Raw genomic sequence first — 16,610 nt, 5'->3', positions numbered from 1 at the left:
TGTGGAAAGTTTAATCAAAACTCCAAGCATTATAAACTTTGCTCCTCCCACTTCTTCTCATCCATACTCTTTATTTGTTAATCCAAGTTTCTTTACACCACTTCCAAAGTCGGTCCCTAAAGACATTCTTGGTTCGAAGAAAGAAGAAGCAGAATCTAAAGAATTCAAAGGAAGTTTTGCAGAGTTCTTTGCTTCATCTAGTCATGATGAAGAAGAAGAAAAATCAGATGCAACAATTACCAGTATCAATAAGATAGATGATACACCTAAACTTGAAGAACTAGAAAGCTTCATAAATAATTTTTCTCAGCGGGATAAAGAAAATTTTGGTATTTCAGAATTGGATCCTTCTGAAGAAAAGGAGACTTCTGACATTGACCAACAAGTCCATGCTACTACCTCTAGATCTACTTGGATTTCTACTTGGAACCCTGCTCCTGACCGTCGTGATTTAATGAAATCAGAATATCATAAGGATTGGTCAGCAAGTTCCACTTATTCATGGAACATTGACAACTGTACCGAAGCCGAAGTAATGTCTGTTCTGCATTCTATGCTTGTATGTTATCGCACTTATCTTGCAGATGAAATTGGTCCAATAAATGCTACAAGAAGAATAATAGCTGGCTTTGAAGGTACATTAGACTCTTGGCTTAAAGCTGAGACTTTGAAGTTGCCTACTCTGCTTTCACAATGGGAACAATCAGTCATTCTAAATGCAGATGGCACTACATACATGGACCCCGTCACTACTCTCCCTGTAAATAATATGATAGGTTGTTTGATTTATGGCATCACAGTTAATTTCATTGGATTTCCTCAGATCACCAATGATATAACTGTCATTACTCTGCTTGCAATGAAACTGCACAACATGCAGCACTTTGATGAATATTTCAATGAATATCTGCATCGTCTCCATACTCTTTCTCCTAATTTAATTCTTGAACCAAAATGGAAAGATATTTTTGTTGCCTCTCTACCTAACTGGGTTTCTTCAGCAATTGTAGCTAAACTCCCTGGAAAAATTGGAGACTACAAATTTGGCATTATTCGTCAAGCAGTTAAGGCAGTCATTGTTGAACTTTGCTCTCAGATGAAGATTGCATGCACCACCACTAATCCTAAGAAGCCGCATGGCTATTAGCAGCTATGTAAATAATGGCATTTGGGCAAAGCTGGCAATTCTGAAGGGGTGAGAAGAAAGAAAAAGAGATTCTCCAAGAAGAATTCCCCACTTCACCACAAAAAAGACGTTCAGCACAGAAAACAGAAGCCATACAGAAAAACAGAAATGTTTTCCAAAGAAGTAATTTGTTACAACCGCCAGAAGAAAGGACACACTGCTAATAAATGTCCTAAGAAGAAGAAAGAGTTCTCTAAAAAGAAAATTGCTTATAAGAACAAAAAAGGTAAAGTAAATTACTTTGACCTCCCAAGAAGTTGTGATGAGCTAATCTCCTCTGATTCAGAATCAGAGAATGAATTGAACTTTGCAGATGACTCTTCCTCAAAAGAAGAAGAATACTGCAGAGGCCCCTATTGCACAAATTGCAATGATTGTAACTGTAGTGACCATGATGTTTGCAAGTGCAATATGATAAGTATGATGAAAAGTGAAGATGATGAGATTAGCAGAAATCTCTTCACTCAGATGATGGCAGCGAGTGATCAACAGCTAAAAGAAATGTACAGATCTATGCTAACTGATCATCTTTCAAAGAAAACCTCAAAGTCATCTTCAAATCGAGGTTATGTTCCCCCTGCATCATTATTTTCAGTAGAAGCACTAGCGAGACAATTCAAGAATGAAGAATTTGGCGAAGATCTACCACAGACATTGCCTGCTATGCATATGGCTATTAAAGAACTGAGGAAAACAGTAAAAGAGAATAAAAGACTATGCATAGAAAATCACAGAGATCTTTCTGTCAAATTACTTCATGTAAATGCAACTTCTACTTCATATTCTAAACCAAAAGCCACCAAGAAAGAAGAAAATTGGACTTATATTGCTAAACCAGGTCCTGAAAAGAAAGATTCAGATGATGAGTTTGAAGCAGAAAGATCAGGTTTGAGTTGCCACTATGTAAACCAAGATGTAATGTACTGTGTCAAACTAAAGGTACAAATTGGAAATCACACAGAGTTTTGGAAAGTTTTGATGGAAACTGGATCTCGCCTAAACATTGTCAGTGATACAGTTGTTCCAGCACATTTAAGGAGGCCTACAGAGTGTCCAAAGGTGATAACTGCCAGTGGAACTATTCCTACAAAGCATGAAGTAGATGTAAATATCTTTTTGACAGAAGCCACTGGAGTTCATCTTGTCTGTGCAATAGTCCCAGGAATAGACTGTGCCATGTACCTTGGGACTCCCTTCTTCAAAATTTTTGAGAAGCATGGCGCCAAGCTAGATCGAGCATCAGGAAGGTATGGTTATTTTGTTAGCCTGGATGAAAAAGAAATTTTCTTTCCTTTTATTAATCCTAATTCTCCAAATAGAATATCTAGGATTGAAAGGATGGAACACCTCTTAGCCAAAATGGAGGTGAAGAAAGAAGTTCTAAAAGCAGAAGAACTTCTTAACAATGGAAAATACGCCAGAGAAATTGCAGATATAACAGCCAAATTCAGAGAATGTTGCTCTGATGATTCGAATGCATTTTGGCATATAAAAAAGCAAGTAGATTTGCCACTCAATAAATATTTTAACGGCAAGCTCAGAAGATCTAAAGCTGTTGCTATGAATGAAGAGCAACTAAAGACATGCAAAGAAGAAATCAAAGATCTCTTAGAAAAGGGATTAATTAGGAAAAGCAAGAGCCCTATAGCTTGCTTTGCATTTTATGTAAATAATCATGCTGAACAGGCCCGGGGTAAACCAAGACTAGTTGTTAACTATAAGCCCCTAAATTCTATTTTGGATTATGATGCTTATCCATTGCCCAAACCATCAAGCATTCTGGCACAGATTTCCAAATCAAAAATCTTTTCTAAATTCGATTTGAAGTCTGGATTCTAGCCGGTTGGGATCAAAGAAGAAGACAAATGAAAGACAGCCTTCTCTGTTCCTGAAGGTCATTTTGAATGGAACATTATGCCATTCAGCCTGATCAGTGCTCCATCTGCCTTCCAAAGAATTATGGATGAAACCTTTGAAGGTATGGATGAATTTCTAAAGAAGTATATAGATGATCTTCTGATTCATTCTGATAACATTCTTGAACATATCAAGCATCTAAAGATCTTCTATAAAAGAGTGAAAGAAATGGGAATAGTCCTCTCTGCGTCCAAGATGAAGCTTTTCAAAACCATGATAGACTTTCTTGGATACAATATTTAGTATGGTTCCTACAGTGTGATACAAAGGAGTCTCAATTTTGTTGATCATTTTCCTGATGAGATAACTGATAAAAATCAGTTACAGAGATTCCTAGGTAGTTTAAATTATATCTCAAAGTTCCTGAAACATTGTGCTAAGGAAAGGAAGTTGCTAAATAAGCATCTACAGAAAGATCCTATTCCCTAGAATAAAGATTGCACTAAATCAGTCTAAAGAATTAAAGAAAGAGTGAGAAATATACAGCCCATTTGACCTATAAGAGAAGAATGGAAAAAGATCATAATGACAGATGCAAGCCATGTTGGCTGGGGTGCAGTCTTATGTCAGGAAAACCCCACAGATAAAAGGGCACTAGAAGTTTGTCAATACTCCTCTGGTCTTTGGGCTAAAAACCAGTTGAACTAGTCTAGCCTTAAAAAGGAGCTGCGAGCAGTATGCCTTGGCATTTCCAAGTTTAAAGACTTTGTCATTTACACACACTTTACAGTAAGAACAGACTGTCAAGCCTTGAAGTTTGCTATTCAGAAGTGTGAGTTTGAAAACGCAGCCATGGTGCACTGGGTAATGCAACTCAGCCAATATTCTTTTGATATGGAGTTTGTCAAAGGAGATAAAAATAGCTTTGCTGACATGCTCAGTAGAGAATTTCTTGAAGAACATTCAATGCACACCTTATCCCTGAATTTTATCCGAAGAAATCCAGAAGAAGTAGAAATTGAAACATCCACTGGATGGGTTTCTTTCAATTTACAGAAGAATTTGTTTGACCATGAGCATAACTAGATCCCAATCAAAGAAGTCAGACAGAGAATTGGTATACCATACAAATGGACAAATCCACTTCAAGATGAAATGAATGAATAAGCTTTAGAGGCTCTTGATTATCTCAGACATATTGGAAACATATCCTATAGGCTAGAAAGAGATGAAGAAGATAGTACACGGATCACTAGTTGCCACATTACTCTAAGAAGATTCTACAACTTTCTGGATCAAGACAACTTTGATGAAGAACGGCAAGAACAGGCATTCTACAGAAGTATGGGATTACAAAATTTTGTAACTAATTTATTTTACTCTGTGCAGTTCTCCTTTTGGTATGAGCGCATGCCAGTCAAAGATATGGAAGAAGAAGATCCACTTCCAGAGTGGTTCATAGATTGGTGGAAGATTTATGGATTATCTCCATTAATCTTAAAACCATATTCCTTCACCTTATTAAAGATTCCTAACTTCACTCCGCAGACACCATGCCTGACAGATGTCCTAAGAAAAACAATCAATGATCTTGTCAATATGAGTGATCTTGATTTTATACAAGGAGTACGAAGATGTGGCCATGTGCGTTGGTTCGTAATGAATCACTACAAAGAAAGAATACTTTATACCAGCAATAATTCCAATTATGAAGATTTTCATCAGCAGATAAGTCCAGAACACAATCCTTATCTTCATCTTAGCTACTTGGAATTACCAGATCCCCATGACACGAATATTTGGGAAACAGAGAAAGAGATATGGGTCCAGTACTATTCAAATTACTTGATTGAATGGTGGAATCTTCAACACTACAGCTAGCCTCAAGTAGATTACTACACCATGATGTAAAGTCTTTCCAATCGACAATGGAGTTGGACGGGTCTTGCGTAGATTCCCCGATCAAGAATATCTACTGTGTAAATAATGAGATATGCAAATCTCATCTTTTCAGTCTTTCGAGGATTCTCTTGTACGAATCTCCTCTGTGTAAACATAAAGTAAATCCGGTCCCCATATGCCTCTGGCTTTCCGTATCGGAATAGGGATGAGATAACATGAGTAGTCCGCTCATGCCCGGATTTGGTCCTTTCAAAGCATCTTGCTTTTGTCAGTCTGTACATCCTACTTTCAGCAGAAGCATCTTGCTTTCTGTCAATCTTGCTGATGACTCATGAGATGCTTGTTCCCTCATGAGTCCTATAAATACATGAGATCTGAGAAAGGAGAGGGCATTCGGGTCTGAAGAGTTTAGAGTCTTGTGAGTCTTGAGTCGAGTGATTTTCCTGCTCTGCATCTGCGGACCATAGTGTCTGATCTGCTTGCATCACGAAAGGTTCACTCTGGTCTTATAGTATTGGTTTGGAAGCCTGCGCATCAGTGTGCTCGGCACTGGTGAGAACCTAAAGTGGCTGAACCATAGGAAAAGTCTGAAAGTCTGTCATAAGATTTCTGAGGCAGAGTCTGTCCATCGCCAGGTAGCCTCCGGTAATACTTGTTCCCTGCGAACGGTATGAAGTCCGGTAAAAGCGACGACAGTCGATCTCTGTAAAGAAATAATCCTTCTGTAATATCTGAATCCTATTTCTGATAATATAAATCAAAGCCTCTGGCTATCTTCATCTACTTTCCGCATTTGTGTTAATGGTCATTGTGAGGACCATATCCAGACTGTATACATTTTTTTATTATTATTATTTTTTTTAATTTATTTTTTTTACCGCAAATACAACCAGAAAGAAATGCATTGAAATTCAAATTCATTTAACTCACACATTCCTGCCACTCATTCAGGGAACATATCATAACGTTTTCATACTTTTAACTAATATCAATAGTAATGAATTACATATGTACCATTCACTAGAGGTGAGACTCCACTTGCTCTGCTGTTGCTGGTATTCCCTTGTAGCTGGTCACCTCCGCGAGTGAATGATGACGCACTTGATCCGAATGTGAAGACCCACCGGTTAACCTCCCAGCCTACTCCTTGGGTACTCTTCTTCCCCGCAGGCCCCCGAGCTGCAATGGGGTTGTACAATGGAGACAAGCACTAGCTAGTAGAGGAGAGCACACCTTGGCCCAAGAGTCCCCTCTCTAAATCCTCTACCTCACCAAACTCACTATAGCTTCATAATCACTACTCTGACAACATCTCATCCATCCAACAATAGGGTTCCCAAAATTGCCTTCTCCCATGGCTTGCCCCTTCTTTTATAGGAGTCCTCATAGGTGACACTTGTCATGTCATGCATAATTAATTATTTTTTATAATTCAATAGCTTGATTATTCACCCACCCATGTGTCATTCTCACATCAAGGGTCTCCCAAAATTATTTACTTAAATTTTTATTTAAAACTAATATTTTCCTCACCTCAACAAGATTCCTATTTCTTCTCCTAGTTGTCTCTTTATTCCCCCCTTTTATTCCTTAATTTGTGTTCATTACTTGAAGTCAGTTAATGAGTCAAGATTTTATCCCCAATCTACTCCCTAATTTAACTCAGGTTATCTCCTAGATGGATATTCTTATGTTGGTTGTTGACACATGGAGCTTCTCTACATTTCTCTAAATTTAATTTATTATTCTCATTTTAATTCACCCTCCCCTTTTCTTAATTAGGTTTAAATTAGTTTAGGATTAATCTTTCTCCTTACTATTATGTTTGTCTTTCCCCTTTTTCCTAATTAAACCACATAATCTTCCTAGTATTTTCCAAAATGGGAAAGGCAGAGTTTTTAAGGTACTCTATTTTAATTCTTCCTATGATCCTCCTTATTCCAAGTTTTATTTTTTATTTAATTACATTGGTTTCTAATCATCATTTACCCTTGATGTAAATTTACCTAGTTTTCATTCCTTGCTTATATTTATTTATTATTATTTATTTTTAATGATTCCAAGGATGCCAAGTTTGGTTGTGCCCTTCAAGAACTTCCATAGAAGTTCCAAGGGTGCCACACCTAATAGCTTATTTGTGATGTCAAGGGTGCCAGTTTGGTTGTGCCCTTCAAGAACTTCCGTAGAAGTTCCAAGGGTGCCACACCTAATAGTTTATTTGTGATGCCAAGGGTGCCAGTTTGGTTGTGCCCTTCAAGAACTTCCCTAGAAGTTCCAAGGGTGCCACACCTAATAGTTTATTTGTGATGCCAAGGGTGCCAAGTTGGTCGTGCCCTTCAAGAAATTCCCCTGAAGTTCCAAGGGTGCCACACCACTTGCCCTTCAAGCATCCAATGATTACGAGGGGAAAATATAGTGCAACGTCATAGACCACTATCATCTCTTATGTTGCCTGCTATAGTGAGACTAATGGTGTCGGGATCAAGGAATCCGCCTTAATGCGCGCCCCCTGGTAAAGTCCTCATGAGCGACCCAACTTTGGAACCTGCCCTCATGGCATCGTGATCTTCAAGGCGAAGGTGCTTCAACCCTTCCAGCCCAAGTCACGGTGGGAGTGCTAGAAAAATAAATGGTTTCTTAAAGATGTGCAGGTTCACGTTCAAACTGAGCAGTGAGCAGATAACCATGACTCAGGTGATGAGAAAGGAGAATTTATGGCAGAGCAACAACTGCGGTATTAGATTGCCCTACCCTCCAAGGTTGCAATACCTTGTATGGCATATAAAACCAATCACGTAGACAAGCAAATCCAAAAATAGAATAGGGGCATAGAATTTATAAACATTCAGAGATCCAGAAAAATGTAGAAACTACTTCCCATAGTTTGACCTGTCCACAATTCCAATATTCATGGCTCAAACCACCTAAGAAGAGAAACATGCGCCAAAAACTAGTTGCAATGACAATTTGCTAAAATATTGATCATTACTTGACCAAAACAATCCACCAAGGCATACCGGAAACCTAGAACCCAGCATCATAAACAACCGCTTTGCACAAACCAGTATCTGAGATTAATCATTCTTTCCGGATCTAGCCCCAATATCCTGAAAGTATTACATCTTGCAGTGTGTAACTTGAAATTGAAGAGCGCATGTGTGTGCAAGACGGTTTTGCACATCAACTCGGAATGCAGAACAACATTGCAGTGCAAGGAGAAACTTTGGAAATGATAACCTTCCACCCTTGACAGATGTTGGCCGACATGGCGAGAAACTATAATCTTCATCAGTTTCTTGAAAAAACTGTTTCTCTGAAATTATCGTACAATCCTTATTGTTTTTGGTTAGAAACTGTTCTCACCGTAACTATTTCTACAAGCAAGAAAGGCCACCTGATAACATAATGCATACAGATCGAAACTCTCCTAGAAAATTTCTCACAGCACCTCTGAAGGTCTATGCAACATCACAAATAGCAATAATTTAGTAAATTCTGTTCAAACTAAAGCCTGACATGAATCTGTTTAGATGAAAAAAGCTGTGAGTGTGAAGAACTGAAAAATAATCATTATACTGTCCAAATCCATCTACCATCCAGAGGCATGCTTGGATGTGATAATAGAAACTTATTACAAGTCTAACTAAGCCAGTATTCACTAATTGATCAAAAAATTGTAATCAATGAATGAAGACCTCCCAAAGCCCAAAGCCACAGTGAGGATGCATTTCCTCACCTGAAAAAGAATGGAGATTCTGGGCCCTCAACTTGACCAGGTCAAAATCAGAGTTTAGTACAAAATATATAATATTATATTGTTAAATAACCAAAAAAAAAACGAAAAACAAAAAAACTTTGAGACTGCTCCCTTTTACCACCAAAAACAAAAACAATTTCACAAAACCCCAACTCTCTGATACTGCTGCTACACTGAATTTCCTAGATGTTATGTCTGTGTGTGTGAGAAATTTAACCAGAACCTATATACACGTTTCGAATTGACTTTACCTCCAGAGGCGTAAGATGTGCATTGAAGAGATACTGAGCACCTGGATACCTCTGATCCAACCGACTGCACATTTTGGAAGAACTAAGGCAGCTTTTAATCTTATTCCAGTGTTTGGTATTCTCAACATAATGCCTCAGCCACCCTGAAAAATCATTGAGTTGGTACTCATCATAGTTTCTGCCTGCAACAGCGTGTCCCCTTCCCTTCATGGCGGCAGCTCTGTCTGATTGGGAGCTATTTGAGACAGAATGCGATCAGAAAGGTTCGCAGAAGATGGCAATGGCGGGCGAAAAATCGGAATTATTCATCGGAGATATGATGGTTAGTTTATGAACGCTTCCGAAGAAAACGTCACGAATTTCTCAAACGCCAACTAAAAATTAAGTAGCCGCAGAACCGTGTTCATGAATATCCATGAACACACGACGAGTATGCCCGCGATATTTCAGAACTCTGCGGTTATGCCCGCGATATTCCCGACGCCACGTGTCAGCTTGAGAAACAAAGGGACGACGAAAGTCCCTTTCTAGTGAGATCAGGGACTCTGTCTCACCCCTCCCATGTAGTTCCATCCACTTGTACAACCCCATCACCCATATGTGAGTCATTCGGTCAAGCAACTAATCTGTGCCTGCAACCATCAATATATCATCAGAATATAGTTAAACATATATGGTAGATTCCAAGATCGACTTAGACTTTCAAAGATAAAGTAATATAAATTTTCATCAAACCAGGTGTCATCGACATGTCATATGCGAGTGCCTCTGATGGTTTCCTGCCATACTCAATAATCATCAGTAACACGGTTTCTCAATGTTAGTCAGTTATCATAATAGCATCATTAACAATTCCTGGTCATTCACATCATTGTCCATTGTAAGTCTGAACTAAAGGAAATAGGTAACATAGGGGACACATCCCTCATGGCTATCATCAATAATCATCAATGGAAAGATACATATTCATTAAGCTATCAACATCGTAACATCGTAGAAATATACCTATCCATAAAATTTATCCTCATTATGCTTTTAGTAGAGCGCATACATATTCTTTACTACCCTCATCATAATTTCAAATAGAGACCAACTTAACTATTAATATTGCAATCATCAGAATACTGATAGATAAGATACATAACCATTAATGCTACCATAATATCATTGGAAAGCATTCATAAACATCCCAACCATGAATATCTCAATCGCTAATAATAGTGTCATGGGTCCAGATCCTCAATCTGAGGTCCTCGAAGAATAGAGTGTCTAAGATAATGTCGTATCAGGGTCAGAAAACTAGAGTGGGCACTACAGTCATCTACTTCCAAATTTGAGAAGAATGGTATCAGAGCCTAAGTTGTTGTTCAAAAATTTCTGTTGGGAAGATATTGTCTGAGTGGAAAATTATTGGTAACATATCGTCTGAGTGGATCACTAGTTTCGTTGAGGCCGTGAATAGTGCATAAAGCCCGTGCGGAGCCGCTGAAAGCGTTGAAGGGTATCATTCGACGTAGAGCTAGAGTCGAGGAAGCCGCGATTTGTTCATAGTTGAAAGCCACAATTTCTTCACAGAAATCAGCAAGCAATACTCGTGTTTGTGAAACTATTTTACGGGTATTTCTCTTTATATTCCTAAATGGATTCTACAAGTTCTAGTTCCTCTACATTTATGGGATGATTTGGTTCTAAGCATTTAGAAAAAATTCAAAATGAAGATGAATTGCATAGTGGTTTAAATATTTGTTCTGAAGAAGAAACCCCTGCAAATTCTGCTCTCATAGAAAAAGAAGAACCAAACCCTTCTGTCAATTGGAGACTTCCTCCTGTATCTCCTTCTAAGGTTTACCGTGAATTAACTCCTTTTATTCTCCGAACGTACAGTCAAATAAAGATTAAAGAAAAATCCATAAAGACTGAGTTAAATATCAATACTATGATGACAATTCCCATGTTTGAAATTGGCCATATACAAGCAGTCCGCAAGGCAGGTTATCAGTATGCCCATCTAGGGATGGTGAGAGTCGGTCTGAATGCACTCCATCGAAAAGGCCAAAAAGCCTATGTCTTCTCAGCCCTCTTTGATAATAGATGGTCATCCTTTACACAAGCCTTGATAGGTGGGATAGAAACAATTTTGTCTGATGGCCCTGTACAGTATGATGTTTTTCCATATTTTTCTGTTGCACTTGATGATGTAAATATTCTACAGTGTTTGACTCTTGGTATACAGACACAAGGCTATGAGAATTTTAAGTCTAAATCCAAAAATCTAACCATATTTTATATTACTTGTGTTCAGTTTACAATACAACTATTCCTGCAATCTTTCATACTCCAGACAAGGATGATGGAAAAGTTACTCTTATTTAGTATGATTCATCCTGTAACCCATTTGCCCCAGTCTCTATTTCAAGAAAATGTTTGTGTCCTCCAGATGATTGGGTTACTAACTGGCAAAAACCTGCAAAAAGGACAGTACATGCTGCTCAATCCATAATAGTCGAGATAAATGATAAAGTTGTCACAAGATTTCCCAGATCAAATCCTTCTGACACTGTTGTCACTTCTATTCCCACTGTAAATACAAATCCTTCAAATATCATTCCTTCTATACAAAATCCTCAGCGGATCGTCATTGACCCTGCTGTTTTTGAAGCTTTAAAAATTCTGTTCAACAATCCATCCTCTTCTTCTCAGAATGCCTTATCTTCAGTTTGCGATCATCCTCACTGTTCCAAGACATATTGTCAATTTTCAAATTATCCTCCTAACCCTCATGGAAAGTCATCTCAATACTTTCATGTCAATATGATCAAGTTTATACCAGCTGAAGACTCTGCTTGTTCTGATAAGAGTTATATTAAAGTTGCATTCTTCAACCCTTGTGAAGAAATGCTTGTTCAAACAGTCAGCCCAACCTCTACTTCAGGACTAGGCTTTGTACATTCTTCTCAAATTCCAGAATATAGAAGACATCCTATAGACAAGATTCCAAAGTCTGTAGTGATTCCGTCCGATGAAGAAGTCCTCTCTTTTCTGAAAATCTTTAAAGGAATTGGCCCTTATGACACAGCTGATCCTTGGAAAAAGAAAATGTTCCATTGGGATATTTTTACTCATGAAAAAGAGCACCTCTATATGTAAGAGATGTTGCTGCAAGAGAAAAAGGCTCGCAGGAAATTTAATGAGCAAAATAGTGAGTCATGGAAAGCTTGGATGACTATTAATAATCAATGGATATCATTCTATGAATGGTATTATCCTTCAATTAATCAAGTAGAAGATGCCTTGATGAAATCCTTCAGAAATCAAGCAAAGCAGAAAAGATTGAGTGATCCACCAAATTTTGTTGATGAAAAAATGGCTCAAAATGTTGTAATAATTCCTTCTCCTCTATGGATTCTAGAGTTTGATCCAAAAATTCAGAAAATAATAAACCAACCAAACCCCTAGAAATTTGGTTTATATCAGACAAAAGGGAGAAGAACTAGTAAGGGAAGTTTGTTCTAATCTTAGAATAAACATGATAAGATCAGGAACCCCTGCAAAGCATAAATGGGAGCTCCGTGATGGAAATATTTTTGAGACATAAAATGATTTTCCTCCTTGGAAAAATATGGTCATTAGAGGACAAGATGGGAAATTGTATAAAATTTTGCCTTCCCATCCAGATGATCCAAATTCTTCAGCCAAAGAAATGATAGCTGCTACTAATTGGACTAATCTTGCTCTATCCAGCTTGGAAAGATTTACTAAAGCTAAATTTGATAATTTAGAAAAAGAAAATAGTGAAATGAAAGCTCTTCTAGATAGAATTTTGCAAAAGCAAGATTACAATACTATGTACTTAAATGAGCATGTAAAGACCTTGGCTAAAAATGATCAGACTATAGCACAGAGTCTTGATAAGATGTCTTTAAAGACAGAAAAGCAGATCCATGATGTAGCAATTGCTCATGGATGAGAGATTGTTAGAGTCAATAACAATCTAGATTTGATAAAAGGACATGTGAAAATTGTTTCTTCAGATTTAGCTACTTTAAAGAAAAAGCCAAATACTGAAAGCTATAAATCTGCAACTTTGTTTTCCAATCCAGTTACTATTGTTCCTTATTCTATTTCTCCTTCTGTGGAAAGTTTAATCAAAACTCCAAGCATTATAAACTTTCCTCCTCCCACTTCTTCTCATCCATACTCTTTATTTGCTAATCCAAGTTTCTTTACACCACTTCCAAAGTCGTTCCCTAAAGACATTCTTGGTTCGAAGAAAGAAGAAGCAGAATCTAAAGAATTCAAAGGAAGTTTTTCAGAGTTCTTTTCTTCATCTAGTCATGATGAAGAAGAAGAAAAATCATATGCAGCAATTACCAGTATCAATAAGATAGATGATACACCTAAACTTGAAGAACTAGAAAGCTTCATAAATAATTTTTCTCAGCAGGATAAAGAAAAATTTGGTATTTCAGAATTGGATCCTTCTGAAGAAAAGGAGACTTCTGACATTGACCAACAAGTCCATGCTACTACCTCTAGATCTACTTGGACTTCTACTTGGAACCCTGCTCCTGACTGTCGTGATATATCAGAATATCATAAGGATTGGTCAGCAAGTTCCACTTATTCATGGAACATTGACAACTGTACCGAAGCCGAAGTAATGTCTGTTCTGCATTCTATGCTTGTATGTTATCGCACTTATCTTGCAGATGAAATTGGTCCAATAAATGCTACAAGAAGAATAATAGTTGGCTTTGAAGGTACATTAGACTCTTGGCTTAAAGCTGAGACTTTGAAGTTGCCTACTCTGCTTTCACAATGGGAACAATTAGTCATTCTAAATGCAGATGGCACTACATACATGGACCTCGTCACTACTCTCCCTGTAAATAATATGATAGGTTGTTTGATTTATGGCATCATAGTTAATTTCATTTGATTTGCTCAGATCACCAATGATATAACTGTCATTACTCTGCTTGCAATGAAACTGCACAACATGCAACACTTTGATGAATATTTCAATGATATATCTGCATCGTCTCCATACTCTTTCTCCTGATTTAATTATTGAACCAAAATGGAAAGAGATTTTTGTTGGCTCTCTACCTAACTGGCTTTCTTCAACAATTGTAGCTAAACTCCCTGGCAAAATTGGAGACTACAAATTTGGCATTATTCGTCAAGCAGTTAAGGCAGTCATTACTGAACTTTTCTCTCAGATGAAGATTGCACGCGTCGCCACTAATCCTAAGAAGCAATTCTAAAGGGGTGAGAAGAAAGAAAAAGAGATTCTCCAAGAAGAATTCCCCACTTCACCACAAAAAAGACGTTCAGCACAGAAAACAGAAGCCATACAGAAAAACAGAAATGTTTTCCAAAGAAGTAATTTGTTACAACTGCCAGAAGAAAGGACACACTGCTAATAAATGTCCTAAGAAGAAGAAAGAGTTCTCTAAAAAGAAAATTGCTTATAAGAACAAAAAAGGTAAAGTAAATTACTTTGACCTCCCAAGCAGTTGTGATGAGCTAATCTCCTCTGATTCAGAATCAGAGAATGAATTGAACTTTGCAGATGACTCTTCCTCAGAAGAAGAAGAATACTGCAGAGACCCCTATTGCACAAATTGCAATGGTTGTAACTGTAGTGACCCTGATTTTTGCAAGTGCAATATGATAAGTATGATGAAAAGTGAAGATGATGAGATTAGCAGAAATCTCTTCACTCAAATGATGGCAGCGAGTGATCAGTAGCTAAAAGAAATGTACAGATCTATGCTAACTGATCATCTTTCAAAGAAAACCTCAAAGTCATCTTCAAATTGAGGTTATGTTCCCCTGCATCATTATTTTCAGTAGAAGCACTAACGAGACAATTCAAGAATGAAGAATTTGGTGAAGATCTACCACAGGCATTGCCTGCTATGCATATGGATATTAAAGAACTAAGGAAAATAGTAAAAGAGAATAAAATACTATGCATAGAAAATCACAGAGATCTTTCTGTCAAATTACTTCATGCAAATGCAGCTTCTACTTCATATTCTAAACCAGAAGCCTCCAAGAAAGAAGAAAAATGGACTTATATTGCTAAACCAGGTCCTGAAAAGAAAGATTTGATGATGAGTTTGAAGCAGAAAGATCGGGTTTGAGTTGCCACTATGTAAACCAAGATGTAATGTACTGTGTCAAACTAAAGGTACAATTTGGAAATCACACAAAGTTTTGGAAAGTTTTGATGGACACTGGATCTCGCCTAAACATCGTCAGTGATATAGTTGTTCCAGCACATTTAAGGAGGCCTACAGAGTGTCCAAAGGTGATAACTGCCAGTGGAACTATTCCTACAAAGCATGAAGCAGATGTAAATATCCTTTTGACAGAAGCCACTGGAGTTCATCTTGCCTGTCCAATAGTCCCGGGAATAGACTGTGCCATGTACCTTGGGACTCCCTTCTTCAAAAATTTTGAGAAGCATGGCGCCAAGCTAGATCGAGCATCAGGAAGGTATGGTTATTTTGTTAGCCTGGATGAAAAAGAAATTTTCTTTCCTTTTATTAATCCTAATTCTCCAAATAGAATATCTAGGATTGAAAGGATGGAACACCTCTTAGCCAAAATGGAGGTGAAGAAAGAAGTTCTAAAAGTAGAAGAACTTCTTAACAATGGAAAATACGCCAGAGAAATTGCAGATATAACAGCCAAATTCAGAGAATGTTGCTCTGATGATCCGAATGCATTTTGGCATATAAAAAAGCAAGAAGTAGATTTGCCACTCAAGAAAGATTTTAATGGCAAGCTCAGAAGATCTAAAGCTGTTGCTATGAATGAAGAGCAACTAAAGACATGCAAAGCATAAATCAAAGATCTCTTAGAAAAGGGATTAATTAGGAAAAGCAAGAGCCCTATAGCTTGCTTTGCATTTTATGTAAATAATCATGCTGAACAGGCCCGGGGTAAACCAAGACTAGTTGTTAACTATAAGCCCCTAAATTCTATTTTGGATTATGATGCTTATCCATTGCCCAAACCATCAAGCATTCTGGCACAGATTTCCAAATCAAAAATCTTTTCTAAATTCGATTTGAAGTTTGGATTCTGGAAGGTTGGGATCAGAGAAGAAGACAAATGTAAGACAGCCTTATCTATTCCTGAAGGTCATTTTGAATGGAACATTATGCCATTCGGCCTGATCAGTGCTCCATCCGCCTTCCAAAGAATTATGGAAGAAACCTTTGAAGGTATGGATGAATTTCTAAAGAAGTATATAGATGATCTTCTGATTCATTCTGATAACATTCCTGAACATATCAAGCATCTAAAGATCTTCTATAAAAGAGTGAAAGAAATGGGAATAGTCCTCTCTGCGTCCAAGATGAAGCTTTTCAAAACCATGATAGACTTTCTTGGATACAATATTCAGTATGGTTCCTACAGTGTGATACAAAGGAGTCTCAATTTTGTTGATCATTTTCCTGATGAGATAACTGATAAAAATCAGTTACAGAGATTCCTAGGCAGTTTAAATTATATCTCAAAGTTCTTGAAACATTGTGCTTAGGAAAGGAAGTTGCTAAATAAGCGTCTACAGAAAGATCCTATTCCCTGGAATAAAGATTGCACTGAAGCAGTCCGAAGAATTAAAGAAAGAGTGAGA

General features: G+C 37.5%; 1 pseudogene across 1 annotated transcript; it reads right to left on the bottom strand.

Annotated features, from left to right (window-relative positions):
• Nucleotides 1-8,319: 8,319 nt before the first annotated feature.
• Nucleotides 8,320-9,416, bottom strand: LOC149177554 (protein TORNADO 2 pseudogene; annotated as a pseudogene). Its single transcript, XR_016258398.1, has 2 exons — nt 8,954-9,416; nt 8,320-8,403 (listed from the first exon to the last, which is right to left on the bottom strand). The product of XR_016258398.1 is annotated as a protein TORNADO 2 pseudogene (transcript).
• Nucleotides 9,417-16,610: the final 7,194 nt, after the last annotated feature.

Source organism: Pinus tabuliformis, chromosome 4_1 (genome assembly GCF_031772625.1).
Source record: "Pinus tabuliformis cultivar Carrire ecotype Pingquan chromosome 4_1, CPIR1, whole genome shotgun sequence".
Lineage (NCBI taxonomy): Eukaryota > Viridiplantae > Streptophyta > Pinopsida > Pinales > Pinaceae > Pinus > Pinus tabuliformis.
Note: the sequence above shows the minus strand (reverse complement) of the source record. Positions and strands in the feature narration are given on the sequence as shown.